At 45.0% G+C, this 22,791-nt stretch overlaps 1 protein-coding gene across 3 annotated transcripts in view; it reads right to left on the reverse strand.

Moving 5' to 3' along the window:
- Nucleotides 1–22,791, reverse strand: part of LOC147888237 (transmembrane E3 ubiquitin-protein ligase FLY1-like) — a 101,520-nt gene that overhangs the window by 73,037 nt on the left and 5,692 nt on the right. Inside the window, exon 1 of one of the 3 annotated variants that reach the window (XR_015543123.1) lies at nucleotides 2,050–2,100. The exons of the other annotated variants lie outside the window; for them this stretch is intronic. The gene's annotated coding sequence lies outside the window, so the exon portion shown is untranslated. Of the gene's footprint in view, nucleotides 1–2,049; nucleotides 2,101–22,791 lie in introns of those variants that run through there. 3 annotated transcript variants of the gene reach the window in all.

Here is a 22,791-nt window from a genome sequence, read left to right on the forward strand (position 1 = left end):
GAAGCCCCCTCCTTATCCAAGCTCTTTATTACAATGAGACAAGACCAAGGTAATGAAGTAAATCTTATCAACACCTTCCAAACTTGAGATGAAATTGAAAGGACTTAGACTATAGCCAGAGCTATGTACAAGACATGAATATGAAGCTCAAGGCTGAGCAGTAAGTCTATATACAAAAGAGTGTCTCATTAGATAGCCTAGCTACGGTGCTCAAAGCTCCAAGGGCTTTCCAATCCAGAGGGAAGATGCCTGCACAACTTACCACTGCTTTCACACATTAGTAACAATTAGCCATTGCTTAGAAACAGAGATTCAGATTTAGCATAACTGAATAATTCTAGTTCACTGATACAACTTCAAATGTTATGCAGAAACAATGCAAGTTGCTACAGATTTTCCTCCTAGTTTAAGTATAGTTGTGGGCTAGAAGTAGCATTGTTTAGGGTGAGAGCTGCGTCAACAGTGGAAGCAGGACTGCATGGGAAAAGGCTGCTCCAGGGCTGTGGGGAGGAGGAACTGCAGGAGGAGTTGCACCAGCAGGGCTGCATGGAGAAGCCGTAGGAGTAGCTGCACCAGTAAGATTGTGTGACAGGGAAGCTACAGGAAGTGCTGCTACAAGAGAAAGAGTTGCTGCAGCCCGCTAGAGAGGAGCGGAAGGGGCTACTACTGCTGTAAGAGCTGCTGCTGTGGGAGCCACTGCAGAAGAGTAGGCACCAGCAAGAGGGGCAGAAAAATGTGTGCAAATGAGGGGAGGGGGGTGTTTCTTTTAGAGATGTAGGAGGGGGCAGCTTCAAAAACGTGGGAGTTTGTGCCTAATTCGGCATGGGGGCTGGCTCCCTTGGATTTTGGTGGGCTGCATGGGGGTGCTGCAGTTCCTAAAATGATACGTGGTGCCATAGTTTATGCATGGCCCTCCATACATTCCCACAGGCTGCCATACGTTCCCTGCCACATGTCAGGGCTGCCACCTCAGCCTACCATGTCAGCCTGCCACATCATCATGCGACTTCAACATGCTACATCAACATGCCACATCATGGACTAAGGTTATTTTAACCACTCCTGACTTCTAGGTGATTAATACTACTATTTGACTTATGTTTTCACCCTTAAGCCATCCTGATTGGAGTTAAGTTTATGGTGACTTTGAATGCAGTTCTGTATGCCCGTAACGTAGCATGTAGCTTAGCATCCCAATCACTCTTATGAGATTGCACGGTCTTGGTTGGAATCAACTCGAGAGTTTTATTTGTAGATTCGGCTTTGCCGTTGCCTCGGGCATAATATGTTGTAGAGATGGTGTGCATAATCTTAAATTCATCCTTCAATAACTGCATGACTTCATTCAAGAAACGAATGGAGATGGTGTGTAGAGATGGTGTGCATAACATGTTGTAGAGATGGTGTGCATAATCTTAAATTCATCCTTCAATAATTGATAAGAATGATGTGCTTTATTGACATATACATTTCCATTATTTGTGCATAGAATTTATGACATTAATATAGTCTTTCCAAATTTTGTGAACAAAAACCAACTCTCAAGCTTATGCTTCTTGAGAAACTAAAGAAGCATCCATTAAAACACATTCTTGCCCTGCTCCAAAAGTGAACGTTTTTTGTGCAAAGGAGAAGCAAACACTAGGAAGTAGCGGAGTTTGTCAAACAATAGGAGCATTGGAAAGTATTAGGCTTATTAATTGTCATCTTGTCTTTTATCTCTTACTCTTTCATATTCCCACGCCCACACCTAAGGCTAGTGCAATTATTCTCTTTAGTAGTGGGTGGTTTGCATTCTATGCATTTGATTGGTCCCATGTTTGGATGCTCGAGTGGGGTGTGGTCTTTACAATCTCTTAAAGAGATACATCTCAACTTGTGGGACACTAATGCCCGTAACACCTTTAATAGAGGTTCACCCTCAAATGGTAGACCCTGGCCAGCTAGTACCTAACTGAACAATAGGAAAAAAATGCATTCTTTTGGCAAACATCCTAGTTTAAAGAAATTAAAATTTCTGAAAATAAAGATATGAAATAAATGAATTACCGATATGTGTTTTGAGAAGATAAGTGGCAGTCCCTTTGTCTTTCATTCAGTTGACCTCAACTGAAGTGGTTCTTCATAAGCATCAAGAATGTCAGGAAACTCCTGAAACATTGATCCTTCCATCCATTTAGCATCTGTAGATGGAAATCCCTTAAACTTCAAAAGATACATTTTTTTGACTTTTCCTCATCATCCTCCACGTCTAGTGGATCTTCGTATATTTGATCATGAGGAATATCCCCAACATAGGGTTTGATCAAACAAATATGGAAGGCATCATGTGTCTTCCAATGTGATAGGAGGTCCAGCCGAACAGAAACCTTATTAATAACCTCCAATACTCTGAAAGGACCACTGAAAAAGAGTTTTAAATAGACCTTCTTTTGTCCCACCTTGGATTTCAGCCTGGCGTTCTCAAAGTTTAGTAAAATCCATTGTCCTTTCTTGATCTCGAAGGCCCTCCGTATTTTATTTACATTTGACCTTTGTTTTTCATGAGCCTTTGTGGATGGCTGTGCAGACTATGACATAAGCGGAGTCTTAATCCTCTACAAATTGTTCAACAGCAAAGATCTTATCCTTGGTTTGCATTAATGGAGTTGGTATGGATCTGCCATGATAAAGTAAAAAGGAGTCTTTCCTTTAGAATAGTGTATGGTAGTATTGTAAGCAAACTCAACTATGAGGAGATACTTTTCCCACAAGGTTTGCTAGTCATGTACATAAATTTTGAGCAGATCCCAATACTGTGCTATTAGTAATTTCACTTTGGCCATCAGTTTGAGGATAAAATGCTAAATCCAAGGTTTTCAAAAAATGCTTGCCAGAAAAATTACTACTGAATTTAGAATCTCTATCAGAAACTATAAATTCGATGACGATTTAAGGTAATCTAATGAATAGGTGTGCAGCTTGAGGAACCCTTAGTTGTTTCCGACATGGAATGAAATGAGCTTGTTTACTAAACCTAACCACTATGGTTTAAATCATGTCAGCCCTTTGAACTTTCCTCTATCATAGGCCTTTGACATGACATACATGCTGAGATGTAAGCAATAGTGTTGTTCTTCATGTCTGGCCAATAGAAGAGTCTATCTAAGGCTGTAAATGTAGCCACAATGCCTCCATGACCAGCATAGAGTGGATTATGTTTTCCTCTAAAACCTTTGGTCCGAATTCTTTTCTAATACATAGTTTCTCTTGCATGTACAAGTATCCATCATCGATATAGTAAGCATAGCAAGTACCTCTGATCACCAAATGTGCCCATACTTGAAAAAAATCACGATCTCCAGCATACATGTCCTTAAACTGTCAACTCATGAGTCATCATGATATGTAACTAAGATATGCTGAATTCTTGGCCTGTGAGAAAGTGCATCATTCCAGGAGGGTACTGGATTTGGAAATGAAAGGACTACACAAGAGAGGTTGCTTCAAAAAGTATTGTAGGTTTTGATGATGAGTCTTAACAAGAAAGTCTATTGATAACACATAATGTTTCTGAATCTTTAAGGCTATATTACTGTCAAGGGTTCCTTCACATAGATGTCATAATGAAGTTCAGCGTCTTTCAGCCTTCTACTTACATAGGCTACTGCATGAGTGCCTTGGTTTAGAGTAGCTCCAATGCAAACACCACTAGTCTCCGCTGCTACCAAGAAGGGTTAAGTCAAGAATGATGAGGACGAGGCATGTGGTTGGCTTGATCCACTTCAAATACCATCTTTGGAGATAATATGTATAATAATTTTCTTTTCTTTTCATTAGACAAAAACGCATTTTTCAGATAATACTTTGAGCACAATTTTCAAATGCTCTCTATGTTCCTCCTCATTCCTGCTGAAAATAAGAATGTCATCGAAGAAAACTCCTATGAATTCTCAATGGTTTTTGAACAATAGTTGCTCGAACCTCATGATGCCAAGAGTGTCTATGTGGCCGTAAATCGTAGATCCTCCCAAACGATCAAAAATGTCATCTGTTGGAGGAATAGGGAAATGATCTTTGATGGTCTGTTTATTGATGGCTCTATAGTCTACACACATCCTGAAAGGCCCATCTTTCTTAAGGACTAGCAAGACAGGAGAGCAAAGGGGAAACTAGTAGGTTGGACCAAGCCTTTCTCCAAGAGTTCTTGAACTTACTTGAATATCTCATCTTGTTGGGTTTGAGTAACTCGATATAATGGTCTATTGGGGTGGAGAAAATCCGGGAACTAAGTCAATCTTATGGTCTTCAGCCCTCTCTCGTGAAAGCTGACTAGACAACCCTTGTGAGAAACAATTTGAAAATTCTTTAAGAAAGTTGGGGACGAGCATTTTCTGAGTGAAATCTTCCGAGCGTCCGAGCGAAGGAAAAAAAAAGCTTCCAACTATGCATAAATATGGCAAAAATCGATCAGAAGAAAACATAGTTTCACTTAGAAATATGCAAAGTATTATAGCAATGCCTATTTTATACAAAAATCTTTAGGTGAATCTGTAGGAATGGTGAGAGCATAATGGGATGGCTTTTGAAGAAACCCACATGTAGAGTAGATTTCTCTATGAAAATTCCCTTATGATCCTTCTTACAACTTTTACTTAATAGGGGGTGACATTGAAAACCCTCTCTCAACCTATCTGAGTTTCTTCAAAGAAAACTCATTGAAGCAAGCCATCCAGGTAGTTTCGCCAGCGAAACCCCTTTGAAGCAAGTCTCCCAAGGTAGTTTCACTACCTTGGACAGCACTTTTAAAAGTGACATAACTTTCATATCCAATGTCCAAATATAGTCATTCAACCACTCAAATTGATCGGAACACCCCATTTGAGCACATCTATGGAGTTCTATTTTGAAAAATCTTTCATATATAGTATTAAATATTACATGTATTTTATGAGAGTGATATATAAGCCCAAGTTAATACTTATTTATAGTAATTTAAACTTCTTTAGAAACATGTCCATAAATATGCTATAAAAACACTAAAAAGATATTGCCATATGATATAAATGTGTTAATAAGTAATTATATATGCATAGTATTATTACATTGAGAGTGATTATGAGGAATGTTTCTTAAAAAAATCAACACTTTTTTAAGGTAATAACAGGGGTACAAAGGGATGTCTCTAAATAAGAAAATTATGTTGTGTAGAAATGAATGAGTGACTAGTCTGTATATTTTTATGATAAAGGGATCTAGTTCTAGTGAAAATAAAAGTGTAAAAACCATGTTTCCTAAAGAAAAACATTTTTAAAAATCTCTTGAAAAACACGCTCGGATAAACTTGCTCATAGGTTTTTGCTCGTAAAATTGACGCATCCAAGAAAGTTTAGCCTTTCTTGGCTTCATGGATTTGTAGAAATCCCTTCTGGAACTTCCTTTTCAAGAACATAAATAAGGAAAGAACATATTTCTTTTCTAATAAGTGTCTGCTGAAGGTTGTGAATGGCTTACCGTAGGAATAGTATTTCTTGACACTCCAACTGAGCTGCTTGAATCTTGACCCTTGTTTTAAAATGGTCAAGATGTTCTTTGCGCAATAAATTCAGGAAATTGACTTGCTTATGCCAAGGCATTCCAAGTATAACATCGGCACCTTACATTAGGACAGATCAAGATGCCCCTGAATGTGAACCCTAAGTTTGCCGATGAGAGGATAGACCTTTTCTTCATGACACTTGAGAGCACCAAGTGCCTTATATACTTCACCTTTGTCTTTAGTAGCTATGCCCAGATTTTGTGCTGCAATATAAAATTATGTTTTGCACCATCATCAAGCAAGAAAAGGGCTGAATGATTTTTTACCTGACCCTAAGTTTATAGGTTAAAAGATCCCATCCTTTTGTGCGTTGCCGGTGTCTTGTCAAAGCCTCCTTATTGCTGTTTGCTTTGCCATCCCGCTTGTGAGGACACTCATACAAGTTGTCGCCTCGCTCCCTATGTTTGAAGCATCGTGTTTCGAAGTAATACCTTTGCTTTTGTAGAAGAGAGAGAGTATTGGAGAGCTCTTTATGGACATGCTTTCAAGGTGGCCCGTTGGTGTTGGAAAGGTCACCTCCCCATCTGTAAAGCCCCCATATGAGGAGAGCGTGGGGGAGGGAGACCTAGGGCATGTGCCCAAAAGAAAAGGAGAAACAAAGAAAGAAAGATATACTAACGTCCACGGAAGGCCTCGCGGGCCTATGGGACAAAGTGACACCAAAGAGAAAAACTCATACAAGCCACAAGGGGCTGAGGCAAAGGGTGCGATAAGACCCTTTGCTGAGTACTGTGCTGAAATAAAGAGAGTTCAATGGCTCAAGCAAAAACAAGTACAAAAATATCATATCATGTGCTATTTGCTATCTGGAGCAGGCTGAGAACTGGAACTGGAAACTCAGAAATCGAAGCCCGGCACTGTGGTGCCTCATCTATGAGCGGTGAAAATGTCTCGAACCTGAGTCTGTCTTGCTGTCTCATACTGTGGCGTCGGAGGGAGACGTGGTCTCCTCGATCTCTGAACCCACTGAGCTATGTTCAAAGTGACCCCTCGTGACACATCCCAGCACTCCTGAAACCCCTGATCTGCAAAATAACCACACACAACATCAGAACTGAGCAGGCTGCTCACCACCCAACCGTGACATCTACGGGATGTGATCCCGAATCAGAAGATGTCCCCCCGAGCCACGAGCTGAGCTACTGGCACGAACTCCCAATCAGATCCCAACCAGCCTGGTGTCCCATACCACCAGGTGGCGCTGTGAAGCCCTGGATCTGCCACTGGGCCTTGGGCTACGCTAAGATGCAGGCGCGCGTCCGCGACACAATCCAGGATCAGACCTAGCACCTGGGAACGAGACTTGCTCCCAACTGCACACTGAGAACTGAACCCCCTGGGCCTCTTTTATAGACTGGCCCCGGCGCCAAAAATAGCGAAGACCTATAAATAGTTCGTACCCTTGCCACTCAACCCGAGAATCAAGCCTGCCTAGCTCTAAACCTCCCCAGGCTAACCTGAGCTAGTTCTGTGTACCTAGTACACGTCAGATACCGATCCGTGCACATGACATACTCCCCCTCCTCTAAGAACTCACTCCTGAGTTCGCTAAGAAATCGGGAAATGTTCTTTGGAGGTTTTGTAATGTCTCCCATGTTGCATCCTCCTCAACACGATCCTTCCACTTAATCTTGTATTGGATTCAAAATGATGCTGCTAAGAACTTCTTGCAAGACATGCAGGAAATGTTGCAGTTTGCCAAGGAGTCTATTAGAAGTGCCCAAGATCGGGACAGATTTTATGCTAATAGACATGGTTCACCTAGAGAGTTCTCTGAAGGAACGATGGTATATTTGAGAATTCCTAAGGAATCCAAGAGCCTAAGTACTGGTTTGGTTCCGAAATTATCCCCCAGATACTGTGGCCCATTCAAGGTCATTAAAAGAATTGGACCAGTTGCATATCGACTAGAATTGCCTCCTGATGTTAAAGTACATCCAGTCTTTCATGTCAGTAGACTGAAAGAAGTATTGGGTGCAGATGATCAACTTGTTTCTCCTCATGAGATTATAGAAGTTACAGACTTAACTTTTATTCCTCACGAACCTGAAGGAATTCTTGAATTTCGTGAAAGACAGATTCGAAATCGTACTTTTAATCCTACCATAACTGGTGACTTAGGTTGAAACCCGTACATAAGCATAAAAGGACTATAACCTGTACTAGAATGCTTTGCACTGTTGTAAGCAAATTCAATCATGGGTAGATAATCTTCCCATGAAGATTGTCTCTTAGATACATATGCCCGAAGCATGTCTTCAACTAACTGGTTGACCTTCTCTGTACTGCCGTCGGATTGTGCATGATCTGAGGAACTCATACTTAGAGTAGTTTCCAACTTCTCAAATACAAGTGTCCAGAAGTTACTTGTAAACTTTGAGTCCCTGTCACTGACTATGTCAGATGGCAAACCATACAGCTTGAACAAGTGGTCCACAAACTCGTGAGCCAACTGAACAGCTGAAATAGTTGTTCTTGTAGGTAAGAATCTAGCCATTTTTGTCAAACGGTCGACTATGACCCAAATACAGTCATGACCCTTGCGCGTTCGAGGTAAACCAGTAATAAAATCCATGGAAATACTTTCCCATTTATTACCTGGAATCTGTAATGGCTGTAGTAAGCCCGCGCTCCTAAGGCGTTCAGCCTTAGTAACCTGACAAACCCGGCAACCTACTACATAGTTCTCTATAAATGCACGCATCTTAGGCCAATAAAAGGTATGCTTCACAAGAGACAGAGTCCTATGTATACCTGGATGTCCCGCACTAGGAGCATCATGACACTCCCAGAGAATCTTGGATTTAAGGTCCAGAACATCAGGCACACAAATCTTTTCATTCCGGAACAGCAAGCCGTTCCTAATCATCCACTGACCTCCCGCCGCCTGTATCCTAGGTGGCACAATCCCTGAGTCCTGGTCAACCATGGAATTTCCATCCTGGACTCTCTGCCAATAAGAACTGAAATGACTATCAGTTGCGTATAGCCCTCTCAAGGATTGAAATAGGTCTGAGGATATTTCCGTAAATGACAAAGCATTTACAAACTTAACTCGACTTAAGGCATCCGCCACACTATTTAACGAACCCTTACGATAACGTATTTCGAAATCAAAATCCTGCATTAACTCTGCCCATCTAGCTTTCCTTCCTCTCAATTCTGATCCATCACACACATACTTAATTGACTGGTGATCAGTTAATACAAGGAACTTTGAACCATACAAGTAGTGTCTCCAAACCTTGAGAGCATACACTACTGCATAAAGTTCCTTCTCAAGTGTGGGCCAACGATACTGAGTGTCGTCTAGCTTCTTACTCTCAAAAGCTACAGGTCTGCCCTCTTGGAATAGAGCTGCCCCAATCGCATAATCACTCGCATCGGCCTCTAAAACATAAGGCCGGGTAGGATCGGGTAATGCAAGAACGGGTGCTTCCTTGATAGAAAACTTCAAGGTTTCAAAAGCCTTGTTCATTGCATCATTCCAAGAGATCGGCTGGGTAGACCTGCGTCCACAACCTTTCAATATGTTGGTCAAGGGTGCCGTGATATGTGAATAATCACGCACTGACTTCCGAAGAAATACCGTAAATCCTAGGAAAGAACGAAGTTGTTTCACAGTCTGAGGGATAGGCCATTCTAAAACCTTCTGGATACGATCCAGATCAATGCTAATACCTTCAGAAGAAATCTTGTGTCCTAAGTAAATGATCTCCTTCATAAAGAAGTCACATTTACTCATCTTGGCATAAAGCTTATGCTGTCTTAGAACAAGTAAGACAACCCAAAGGTGTCCTATATGATCCTCAAGCGTTTTACTATATACCAAGATATCATCTAAGAACACTACAACAAATTTGCCCAGATAATCTCTGAACAAATCGTTCTTCATCTGCTGAAAAGTAGCAGGAGCATTGGTCAAACCAAAAGGTAATACGAGGAACTTGTAATGACCATACCTAGTCCGGAATGCGGTCCTATCTATGTGTTTAGCATAGATACGGATTTGGTGATAACCCGTACGCAAATCAATCTTAGTGAAATACTTCGCTCCGGCCAAACGGTCTATCAAATCATCAGAACGAGGTAAAGGATAGCGGTTCTTAATTGTGACTTTATTTAATCGTTTATAATCTATACACATTCTCCAAGAAGAATCTTTCTTCTTTCTTAATAGGACAGGTGCACCCCAAGGAGATTTACTTGGGCGGATATAGCCCATATTCAGGTAATCCTGAAGCTGGGTAGCTAACTCATCCTCCTCTACCTGGCTCATCCTATAAGGTGGTACACTGATAGGTTGAGCCCCTGGGACTAAGTCTATGCGATGATCTACTGCCCTTTCTGGAGGTAAACCTTCCGGCAGTTGAGCTGGGAATACGTCTTTAAAATTATCTAACAACGTTCTCAATTCTCGGTGTTCAAACACACTTAATTCATTTTTGTTAATTACCGAAACAACAAATGAAGAAAGTGGAATCAAAACACACTGATAGACATCATAATGAGAAGTGTTCAATATATTCCGAAGCTGCATCGCAGATACAATAGGCCCCTGAGAAGGGGTAATCTTATCACACTGAATACAAAATTGGGTGCCTTTGTCTACAAAAGAAAGCGTATGCTCCGTCCATCCGATCTGGATATTGTGGGTTTTAAACCACTCTATCCCGATCAGCAAGTCTACATGCTCTAGATGCATAACATAACATGTGAGAGCTCCTGTGTAGGCTTGAATCCGGATGGGAAGCGCTTCAACCTTGCGATCCCAAAACTGCTTCCCGGCTGGAAGCTGCACCTCGTAGGTGTGGTCGCTAGGTACTGTGGACAGCCCCATCTTCTGCACAAATTTGTAATTAACAAAATTGTGAGAGCTGCCCGGATCAAAGAGAATGTGAACCTGTTGGTCCCTAACTTCTCCATAAACTCGGAAAAGATCATGGGAACCAAACAACGAAGTATTAAAGGTACAATTACAAGAAAGGGGGCAGGTAATGACATTTACTGAAATACCTGTCATCGTAACCTGGTTGGCTCCCTTGGCTGCGGTACGTGGACCTGCCTGGAGCTTGGGTCCTAGCACCAATTTCTGGTTCTTCCGCTTAGGACACTCATTCTTCGTGTGGCCCCGCTCCTCGCAATAAAAACACCGGCCCTCTTTCTTGAGCCTGAGAGTGCAAAGGAAACGGGCCTTACCATTCTTCGCAGGAGTTAAGCTTTTCCTAGAGGCGTTGTTCGTAGACTTCGTCTCCCCAATACCAATTGCATGCTGAAAGAACTTGCGTTTGTTCTTTCCGCTGGTCTCGGTAACTGTGGTTGCCTTGGTACCGGCTATGGTATCATCATATATGCGCGCATATGTCATGGCCTCTTGCAATGTTGTGCACTTGTTATTCTTAATCTGTAACTTATAGGAGTCTGGCAAACCATCCACGAAAAAACCTAACAAGGTTACAGGATCCATTTTGGTGGCCCTGGTTTGCAGATCCCTAAATCTTTGAAGATAAACTTCAAAAGTTAAATTCAATTTTGATATATCGAGGGCCTTGAGTTTGCCGACGATATCGTAGTCATCTTCCTTCTTCAGGAACTCCTTCCTGAAGATACCCTCAAATTCTGTCCAAGTGTCAGGCTTAGGCTGGAGTTCTTTCCACCAAAGCAAGGCTTTACCTGACATAAACCCTGCTGCAAGCTGAATCTTTTTCTCGTCTGGATAGGGGTGAAATTGGAAGTGTACTTGCCACTTGTGTAACCAAGTGTCAACCACCTCCTTTGTTCTTGATTTTTGGTCACCTGGAAAGGGATCCGGAGTGATATTCGGGCCTAGCACGGAGGCCATGGCATCCACATGCGTGAGTGCCTGAACCGTGCTAGCCAGAAGAGTCAAAGTTGCTTGTATCCCTTGGAGTTGCTGTGTCAACCCCGATTGATTAGCGTTGACCTGCTCAAATTTACCATCCAGAGCAGTCGTGAACTCACTGAAGGCTTTCTTAGTGATCAGGTCGTCATAGAGACCCTGATCATCCTCTCCCACTGGAGTGTAATCTAAGTCCTGCTCTCCCATAGCGAACTCGGGATTCGGAGCATCAGACATGGCTGAATCTGATTTGATTACAAACGGAGAGAAATAACTGACTGAAACGAAGCACGGAGGGAGATGGAGCAGAAGAAAACCGTCCCAGATGAAACTGACAGAAGAGATGCTGAAATCTGGTGAACCGGAAGACCACGTGTCCTCGTGCCTCCCCGAACCTGCCAACCGGATGCGCAGGCTGGAATTGAAGCTGTGCGGACTGCTGACGTGGCCTGTACGGCTGCTGACGCAGGCCGTACGGTAGCTGCAGAAGCTGGCGCAGCTGCTGTTCGGTACAGCAGCTGGTACTGAAGCAGGCAGGACAGTCCGTACAAGCTGTACGGCTGTCGCTGAAGCTGTACGGCTGGTACGGCAGCTTCGGGAGTTGTGCAGGGCTATCGCAGGCAAGGGCGGATGCAGGGGACCTGATCGAACAGGGCGCAGGCTGAAGGGCGAGGCTGGCTGGCACGAATCTCGAGATAGCTTCTCGAATCTTGGGCTGCTTGTGGTTTGCCTAGCACCCAGCCCCCACCTATATAGGGTGCAGGGCTGCCTGATTTGGAAGCTAGGCTTCCAAAGAAGGCTAAGCCCCTCCAGCTTTGGAGGGGTGCTTTTTCGAAAAAAAACACCTGAGCCCCTCCAACTTTGGAGGGGTGCTTTTTCGAAAAAAGCACCCTGTTTCAGCGCAGGCTGTTCGCAGCCCTAGGCGCAGGCTGTTCGCAGCCTGTTGCGCAGGCTGTGGACAGCCCGCTGCGCTGGCTGTGGACAGCCTTTTACACAGGCTGTCCCGCCACACTGCCTCGCCTACAGCGCCCCTTCCTAAGCTCCGCATCCCCTACTCCCTGGCTGTCTATTTCCTGCACTTCTCTCCTTCTTTTCTGCTCTCCTTCTCCTCCCTCAAAACTTCTCTCCGTAGCCTTCAGAAATTTCGATTCTATTTCACTCCTCTTCTTCTTCCTTTTCCAGATATTTCTTCACCCCTTCTACCCCAGGTAGTCAGCAGAAACGCAGCAGGAAATCTCGAATTTTAGGGCATACCTGGAAGAGAAATCCGTCAAATTTCTCGCATCAGAAGTTCCTACCTCAGGAGTTGGCTCTGATACCAACTGACACATCCCAGCACTCCTGAAACCCCTGATCTGCAAAATAACCACACACAACATCAGAACTGAGCAGGCTGCTCACCACCCAACCGTGACATCTACGGGATGTGATCCCGAATCAGAAGATGTCCCCCCGAGCCACGAGCTGAGCTACTGGCACGAACTCCCAATCAGATCCCAACCAGCCTGGTGTCCCATACCACCAGGTGGCGCTGTGAAGCCCTGGATCTGCCACTGGGCCTTGGGCTACGCTAAGATGCAGGCGCGCGTCCGCGACACAATCCAGGATCAGACCTAGCACCTGGGAACGAGACTTGCTCCCAACTGCACACACTGAGAACTGAACCCCCTGGGCCTCTTTTATAGACTCGGGCCCCGGCGCCAAAAATAGCGAAGACCTATAAATAGTTCGTACCCTTGCCACTCAACCCGAGAATCAAGCCTACCTAGCTCTAAGCCTCCCCAGGCTAACCTGAGCTAGTTCTGTGTACCTAGTACACGTCAGATACCGATCCGTGCACATGACACCTCGTCTCGAGCAGTCCCCTCTGAGAAAAGCTATGATAGGGCGAACCTCAATCGAGTGTGCTCTGGGCGCTCTCTGTGTCATGGGTGGCCTCTGCAGTCCTCTCTCGGTAATCCAAACTGCCCGCATAGCAACTAGCTCCTCCTCCTCCACCCCACTGTGTCCTGGTCCCTGGAGCTGACTCGAATGGATAAAAATATGTGACGTGCCGATGTCTGTGGTCAGCCTCTGCATCCTGTGGTGTGATCGCCTCCTGCCGCTCTCTAATCTGTCGTAGCAAGGTCTCCCTATGTCGGCGCATCTCAAGCAGGTAGAGCCGAATGCAGACCTCGTCATGAAAATGGATCAAGTGTGATAGTGGGCGGAAGCCACTCCCATCTTGATAGAGGCAGTGGTATCGTCCCCGGATCTCGTAGTAAGCTGGGCAGGTGCAAAGAAAGTGTTCCCTTCTGTCTCAACCCCTCCCAATGTGCATAGCGTGCAGGTCCGCTGCTCTCTAGATATACGTGCTGTTCTCCCTATCTCAATCCTTAGCTTATGGGATGAAACCCGCATCTGCCCAATGGCGATCCTCAGTGCATGTGAGACTCTTCCGTCCTCGAGATATAGGGGTCTGACGATGAATCTCTTCTCTAAGACATTCAAAAAATTGTCACGGTAGAACTATGTCTTGGTGGGGAGCTCCTAATCTCCCCCCCAAGCCCGAGACGTGTGGAGCTAGAGAAGATATAGCCGTATGATACCGTTAATCTCATCTTGCGGGATCGACTCAGGGGGTGCATCCAGACTATACTGAAAGGGGGGGAGCCTGCCCATCTGAATCCCGTGTCTGGCAAACCATGTGGATATACGTGCATACCATGTGTTTGCCCCACCCTCAACTAGTCGTCTAGATGACTCCAGAGCCAGCGTCGGCCAATGGCGTAAGTCCCAGACTCTATGAATGAAAGTCACTTTCTAAAAGATGTCATCAATTTGTAGTGGTGTCATGGCAAACTCTGCTTGTTCTATCTCATGCGGGACTAAGGGCTTGCTCCAAATCATCCTAGATCCCATTGTCACCTGAAGCCGCTCAAATGTCTTCCACATTGCTATCGGTAGATCACATCCCCAGAAAGGTGCTGCATACATGGCATTCGATCGCACTAGCGTATCAAAAAGCCAGCACTTCGTCGATGGATCCTCGAAGCGTGCCCAATCGGGCCAGAGCACCCTGTCCCCGTGTGAGTCGTGCCTGGGTTGCATGTGTCATAGTGACAAGGGGTCCCGTGAAGACTGCTCCCAAATATGTGTATGACCGCACTATCTCCACTGGCTCAATTCGATAAATGAAACTGAGTCGTCGGATTATTGCATGTGAGGTGTTGAAGACCATAACCTTGGTCTTCCCAAGGTTGACTGTCAGGTCTCTCTCTCTACAAAACACCTCTAGGGCCTCCAAGTGTCTCTGCAGCCCCTGTTAGAAATGACCCAACAGAGGGCACGCACAACGGAACACTAATAGAATAGCCCAGGAGCTCACACAGTGTGGTGGGGGTGTGGAATCACAAACTTCTTCACTTATGTGCATAAAATAGATGTGCAGACTCATCAATAGACAATGAACCAGCCAGATAGAGAAACCACCAAAATAATGTATTTCCGTCCAAAGCTATGGATACAATACAAAAGAGATAGATACAGAGTCCTACCAATGGTGTGGTCCTCTGATCTTACCACAAGGTACTCCTCCTATCTGCTTGCTATCTCTAGACTCGAGCCCGCGTGCTCCTTGTCGAGCTTCTGTAGACTTGGTCACCGTGCCTTGATCTCTACACCTTGCTGCCCTGGATGTCAGCCTAGGTGTGCAGCCCTAACTCAGCTTGTCTGCAGCTCTTCAGCCTCCTATACACCTTCTGGATGTAGGCCCTATAGGTGCTGATCCGCTGCTCCAGTCTGCTGAGGCTCTGCTGCTCCAGATGATGTAGAATGAGGCCAAGGGCCTCTGCTTTTATAGGCCCCAAGGGGCTGGAAAACCTACCGACCCAGGTCCCTAGATCTGGCCGACCTGGTCGGTTCTTCTGCCCCCCCTGGCCGTCTTTTCTGGCCCCTCCTGGGCCGACTTTAGTGCCCTATATAAGGGCTGTTGCTGGGCTCTTTTGGGCTCCTGCCTGGCCCCAAGGGCAGCCCCCATTTGGCCCTACTCTTGGGCATATCTATGACCAGGTGGCTGGCCCACCATAGCCTCCACCTCTGCCCCTTCTGCCCTGCTGGTTCTGCCCTCTGCCAGGCTATCTCCAGCCACGTGTGCAGCGCCATACTTTTCTAGATGTGCTGCCCACATGACAGCCATGATGCTGTCCATGTGGCAGCCCCTTTCTCTCTTTTTCTGTGGGGTACTGCCCTAAGTCTCCCTTCCCCATGCTCTCCTCATATGAGGGCTTACAGATTGGGAGGTGACCATTCCAACAGCCCCTCCACTAAGGATGAGATGAGGACTATGTCATCAGCCATACAGCAATATCTATATCATGAGATCGGCCAGTAGTGATCCTTCACCTCCTAGGCGGTCCCACCTGCTAATCTGCCAACATGTGCGCTCCCTTCCAGGCCCCTCAGACGTTCTGTACAGGCTGATGTGCTTGCTGCTGCAACCCCGCATGATTGCACAGCCTGCTGGCCTCTGTACATCCCGCTCCACCTTCCGCAGCTGTTGCTACACCTTCCATACAGGTTCTGGCCTCTGTACCTGCTGGTACAGCTTCCATATTTGTTGCTGCAACATCCATACAGGTATGCCCCTTTCAGAACTCCGCTGCCAGCCCTAATCTTGGACTATGTGGCGCTATCCACATGCTTGCCTTGTGGATATCTCCTTCCACCTAGATCTCCCCATGTGGCATCCAAACCTGATGCCCACACAGTAGACTCTGATGCCCCCCATTCCTACATTGGCACCATGTCCCTGTGCTCCCCTCATTTGGAGGGCTATAGGTGAGACCATATTTTCCAACGAAAACATTATTACATCCAACAAGTCTTCGTTTGGCATTCGTATCGATACATTACTAATACCGCAAGTCTTAGGGTCTGAAAGCTGAACTTGGTCATTTCTACTTTTCTCGAGATTAGAAAACCACTTTTTATGTGAAGTGAAATGACTACAAGATGAGAAAATCACAGTTTGTGGAGCGATATGATTGCAGGCTCCTGAGTCATGGATCAGCATGACCAGACTTGTTTGGCTCAGATATAGCCACATCTCTTTAATATTTACCAGTCTGGAGTGTTAGTACATTCGCATAGTCTTTACCACTAGGTTGAGACTAGTCTGCCATATCCCCTTTTTCTTCCTACACTCTGAAGCACAATGGCTATGCTCCCAAGTCCTTTCTTCTTTGTATATGTATGCTCATGATGATCTTTATTGTCATCATGATGACACAAAGAGCTAAAATTTTATTTTGGTTTAGGACTAAATCGGTGTTTCTGATATTGTTTCTATTTTTAGACATTAAGGCAATGTCATCCCAATTTACAACCTTCTAACTCTAACTTTTGGTTTCCTAAGTGATGAGGTAATGATGAAGCTGAGTTAGCATGGGAAGTTTCTCTCTGTAAGAGAGCATGGTGACAATAGGTGCCCACAACGTTGGAAAAATGGGAATTTCAATTAATCAAAGGGAGTGTGATGCCGGATTAACCTAAGCTTTGTGAAAGAATTAATTGAAGGGAGAGATTAACCTAAGCGACTCGGCAAAATAACATCCAACGAAATCTACAGAGCTCAAGAAGGTTCGACGTGGAGAAGTGTAGAATGCCCTCCTGCACCGCAAGAGAATCTAGAATGCCCTCCAGCACTGCCATCTCTCGCTTATATCTCCCCTTTCATTCTCCACTCCCTCCAAGCTGCTTTCCCCTCCATCCCTCCCCCCCCCCCCTCTCTCTCTCTCTCTGGAATGTTGTATTACTCAATGTATTTCAGAATAGTTGTTTTCCTACCCCTTCCATAAAAGAAGGGAGACACTTGTATTGTAATTTTCATGGGTCCCATGGGTCGGTTTCTCGGCCCCCAGAGGACGGTAATACATTCTTCTTCTTCTTCTTCTCTCTCTCTCTCTCTCTCTCTTATATCTCTCCTTTCATTCTCCGCTCCCTCCAAGCTGCTTTCCCCTCCCTCCCCCCCCCCCCTCTCTCTCTCTCTCTCTCTCTCTCTCTCTCTCTCCCCCCCCTCTCTCTCTCTATATATATATATATATTTTTTTTTTTAATTTTATTTATTTATTTTTATATATTTTTATATTTTTATTTATTTATTTATTTTTATATTTATATATACCCAAACAAAGCTCATAAAATTTGATTTCCATTCTCCTAATCGCGATCACCAAATCGTGATCACCAAGATCGATTTCCACTTTTTGCTTTTGCTTGTTGCGCTCAGGCCAGCCGGAGAAAATGCCAAGGCTGAAAGGATCCACTCAAGTTGGGTCGCACAGCTGGGGCCACCATTAGCATTCACACTCACGAAGATTTAGGATCAGCGAATGGTTTTTTCAACGTTGTGTGCTGTAGGATCAGCCATGGAGGTGATGTGTGCTATAGCCATGGAGGTGCTATGTGCTAGGCTAAGGCTGTAGCTTCTGTAAGAAGCCATTGATGGCTTCGACCTCTCACCTCCTCTGTTAGGGTTTGCTATGTATTGGGTTCATATGCATTTTGTAGTCAGTTGTTGATGTAGTTATCAGTTTGTGCATCCATTGTAGCCAGTATTGGCATTTTCCATTGCAGAATCTCAAATTGTGTGTGCATCTATTTCCATTTATGTGTGGAGGGCATTATAGTCTAGCAGGCATCCTGTTTCTTTCATGGTATTAGAGCCACCCTCATCTACCAAGAAAAGGGAAGGCTTGCTCACCTCCCAACCATGACGTCCACTAGTGAATGACTCGTGACTCTAGGACATCCCCTCCGAGCAACAAGCTGAGCTACTAGCACATCATCCAACCAATCCCCAGCGAGCCTGGCATATTTGGGGATAGTGTTCACTAGACCAGGTTTCACGATGATCCATGCGGGTATGGCACAACTCACACGAGGACGGGGTAAACATCTGGAAGCCCAAAACCCCCAACCTATTTTGGTAGCTTCATCAACTCCCATGAGATGTAGTGCATTCTCCTCCTGTTATCCTCCTCAACCCATAGGAAGGCCCGTAGCAAACTTTCTATTTCCATCCAGTGCATCCTTTTAAAGTTCCAAATAGAATTCACATACGTTGTGATCACCGTAAGCACATGTTGGACGATCAGAAACCAAGCATTCCATCCTAGACACAACCCATGCCATACCCTAAGCTTTGCTCTAGTCAAAGCAAAGGAACAAGGACTAGGGGCACCATCCTAGGCAAAGTTCCAACACTAGCATTCAATAATAGACTATAAGGGATGCAATGGAAGGGTCCAAGAATAAGAAGAGAGCCATCTCTATCTAACTGACAGAGATGGCTCTCTTCTTATTGTTGGACCCTTCCATCGCATCCCTTATAGTCTATCATTGAATGCTAGTGTTGGAAGGATGACCTCTCCATGAGTGAGTCCCTGGTTCAAACCATGGTGGACCAGTTGGACATGGCCTCAAAACAGCGGAGAAGCAATTTGAACAGGCCGAGGAGAAGTATGCAAGGCACAGGGAGGGTTGTGATTGCCAAATCCAAATGCTCAAGGTATCCTCTCATAGGAGCGAGCCCTCACCATCGCCTTGCAAAAAGAGAATAGCAGCTTCACACCTCTAGCTGACAAGAGGAGATGACACTGGAAGACAGGGAGCAGCAAGAGGTCACCATGTATAGAGAGGTCTCCACACAGCTTGCCACTTACACACTCTCCCCACGCACAATCCAAAAAACCCTCCAAATGCACTTCGCGCACAAAATCTTCTCTCTCACATCGATCTCAATTCCCCTCTCCCACCCAACACACTCTCCTATACCATTAGGAGGTGGCCAAGGGCCTTGGAACTGTTGCTGGATCTTGGGCTACACTAGATAGCAGGTACACGTCAGTACGTGATCCAGGTTCAGACCAATAAGGGGCAACCTGACTCACTTCAACTTGCTCTGTAAACAACTGAACCCTAGGTGTTGGAATGGTCACCTCCCCATCTGTAAGCCCCCATATGAGGAGAGCGTGGGGAAGGGAGACCTAGGGCAGGATATACCCAAAAGAAGAGAGGAGGGTACCTAGGATGGATCTGCAGCAGCAAAAGGCGAAGCAAGAAGACAACAGTAGGGACCCAAGAGAAGAGGCCATGAGCTCACGGATGACGTCAGCAACAGTACGGAGCTGAGGCGCACACGTGTGGGCAGATCAGGGAGCCAAGAAATAGCGCAGCATAGTGGGGGTCTATGGGCAGGTATACAGCCTGCAGCAGGGTCTCCAGCAGCAGCAAAGGGGAGCCTAGCAGCAGCCCAAAAGGGCTTGGCTAGGGTCCTTATATAGGGCTGGTTGGGCTGAGCCAACCAGGTCGGTTGGGCTGAGCCAATCAGGTCTGTCCAGTCGGCCCAGTTGGGGCTGGCTGGTCGGTCCATTTGAAAGGGCCTTGAGCCCTATAAAAGGAGAGGCCTCAGGCCTCATTTGCTATCCAGCATAGCCAGCAGTTCCAGGGCAGAAAGGAGCAGCAGGAAGCCTACTCTCTGGGCCTATCTACAGGAGGTGAGAGAGTGCAACAGGTGCTGCAGACTTAGCTCTAGGGAGAGGCTGGACCTTGGCTGTCTTCTAGGGCAGCAAGGTGCTGAGATCATCATACCTTCTGGAGCAGCCATTCACAAGCAGGTTGGAGCAGTGGAACAGGGACCTGTGTGCTGCAGACAAAGCTTGGCAGGGGCTGCCCACCTAGGCTAATTCACAGGCAGTAAGGTGGAGAAGAACACACTGGACGGAAAGTCTACAGACGCTCGAGGTGGAGCACGCGGGCTCCAGTCTAGAGATAGCCAGCAGATAGGAGAAGGACCTTGTGGTTAGATCAGAGGACCACACCATTGGTGGGACTCTGGATCTATCTCTTTTGTATTGTGTCCATAGTTTTGGACGGAAATATATTATTTTGGTGGTTTCTCTATCTGGCTGGTTCATTGTCTATTGATGAGTCTGCACACCTATTTTATGCACATAAGTTAAGAAGTTTGTGATTCCACACCCCACACCACACTGTGTGAGCTCCTGGGCATTACTATAAGTCTTCCGCTGTGTGTACCCTCTGTTGGGTATTTTCTAACACTAGGCTCTTTATATAGGCTGGGCCCAATACGCCTAAATTAGCAAGAAACCCTGATTCATCAGTGCCCTTGCAACTCAACCCGAGAATCGCCTACCTAGCCCTAAGTCTCCCCAAGCTTTCTGAGCTAGTCTTGTGTGATGAGAGCACATGTCAAATACAGTTCATGCACATGACAGGCAGACCTCTACATAAGAAGTGCACACAACATGTGGATTTTGCAAAGCACTAAGGCTCCTTATGGTCACTAACAAGAATCAAAGAAGTTGGCTTTGGAATGCAGCATTGCAGCCTATAGGTCTACGATGCAATGGCTTTATGCTCACAGCCGTCTTGTATAGCGGCATATAGAGCTTCAGAGCTTGCACGTATGAGCAAGTTCATGCAATGAGGCCACCACGAGGCTAAAAGAAAGGGCACATAACTCATGCAATTTCTGTTGACATTCAAGCTTGTTGAAGTAGCTAAGAGCTTTAATCACATTATAGAGGGAAGGCCTTGTCTATATACGTTGGCCGATTGTAGCACTTTCAGAGGGCATGCAAAACTTGCATCCATAAGCTCTTGCGAGTTATAAGAGACCCAAGAACTTGCGCGTTTTATCACCAAAACTTGTAAGTGTTGATGCAATCTTGCTAGTCCTCCACAAACAAAAGAATCTTGCGAATGCCACAACCTTGCGAGTATACAAGCCTGCCAGTGTCTTCCAAAAAGCCACGTCATTGATTAACCTCCAATTAATATTAAACCGGAATTATTGGTACCTAGGTTAGTACTAATCATCGTTAGACTAACCATACTTGGGTTGGTTGCAAATAAGCAAGCTTGGACAACTGAGGTCAAGTCTAATCACTCTAACTAAACATCTGCTTAGGTCAAGAGTAGGTCGATTGCACCCATTCACGAGAGAGAGATCGGGTAAAGCAGCAGGTTCCCCACAAGGTCATTTCACATTTTTGGTCTCATCTGTGCTCCAGTCTCAGGCCGCGAAAGATCTCTTTTTTTTTAATGGATGGTAATGCATGGAGGCTTGCCCATCAGGCCTTGATTGGAGCAGATGTGTGTGGACGCAAATGCCACTACAGCGCAAACAAAGATTTGGAGACGATACCGCACAATCTCTAGGGCTGCCCAGCAACACAAAGGATAATACGCAAAGGATGTAGAGGGGTTTCACTTGGGGGATGGTCGCATGGCTAACAGACGGTGAAAGTGTTTAATATGTTTCCACTACTTGTGCTTCCAACTATTCTGCATGGAGATTCAACATGAACATTTATGAACACAAGGCATATGGTGATCTAGTTAAACATAATAAGAAGCAACCAAAAGAGAGTATTGCAATTGAAGAGAAAAAGAAGGCATGGAACAAAAGGAGCAAAAAAGAACTTATCATGCCGAACTCGTGTCCAAGAAGTTGAGATGATGCTCAATGCTTTAATGCTCTTGATCACTTCACAAACAAAGTTCATTGATTTTTTAAAGGAGGAGAAGACATTAAATACTAGGTGTCTCAACCTGAGTTCCAAAATGCCAATTAAAGATCAGGATATGCAATAAAGTCAATGAATTCCTAATCTCACCCAATGTCAACTGGTAAACAACTAAGTGTTTTTTGCTCAAGTGCAGTGCGGGAGGGAGAAACATGTTACTAGAACAAATGTGGTCAATCCATCAACTAAGACTAGGTCAATACAAGTAATCTATCAACTAGTTCCTGTAGTTAGAGGTAAGAAAAGGTGCATGCAAGTGAGGATCTATCTTCTTCACTTGGCGGTAATCCTGTGAATCTTGCAGAACAATCAAGCAAGAATAATTTAGGTCTTTGCAAAAAGGACTGAAACACAAATGTCAAGAAGGAAACCATACTTTTTCTAAACTCTCATTATTTTCAAGTAATTACTATTGTGAGAAGCTTGTGATTCTTGTTCTTATATGGTATCGCTACTCTCTCATATCGTGTGTCGAGTAATAAAGGCACAAGGCAGGGTATAAAGCTTTTGTTGAGTCTTGTTGAGTGTTATGTATTGACTCAAAAGTCAAGTATCAGAGGGAATATTCTTGAATGACGAGCATATAGTTTCTTGAACTCAATCATGTCAAAAGAGTCAGAAACTTTTATGTGTGTGTGCGTGCGTGCTGTACATACATACATACATACTTGTATGATTGTATATATTCTAGTCTTACAAAGGTATACACACACACACACACATACACTCACACACATCTACACACACACACACACACACAC

The sequence above is a fragment of the Dipteris shenzhenensis genome, chromosome 22, assembly GCF_047967505.1.
Source record: "Dipteris shenzhenensis isolate YYH24624 ecotype China chromosome 22, Dip_SZ_1.0, whole genome shotgun sequence".
NCBI lineage: Eukaryota > Viridiplantae > Streptophyta > Polypodiopsida > Gleicheniales > Dipteridaceae > Dipteris > Dipteris shenzhenensis.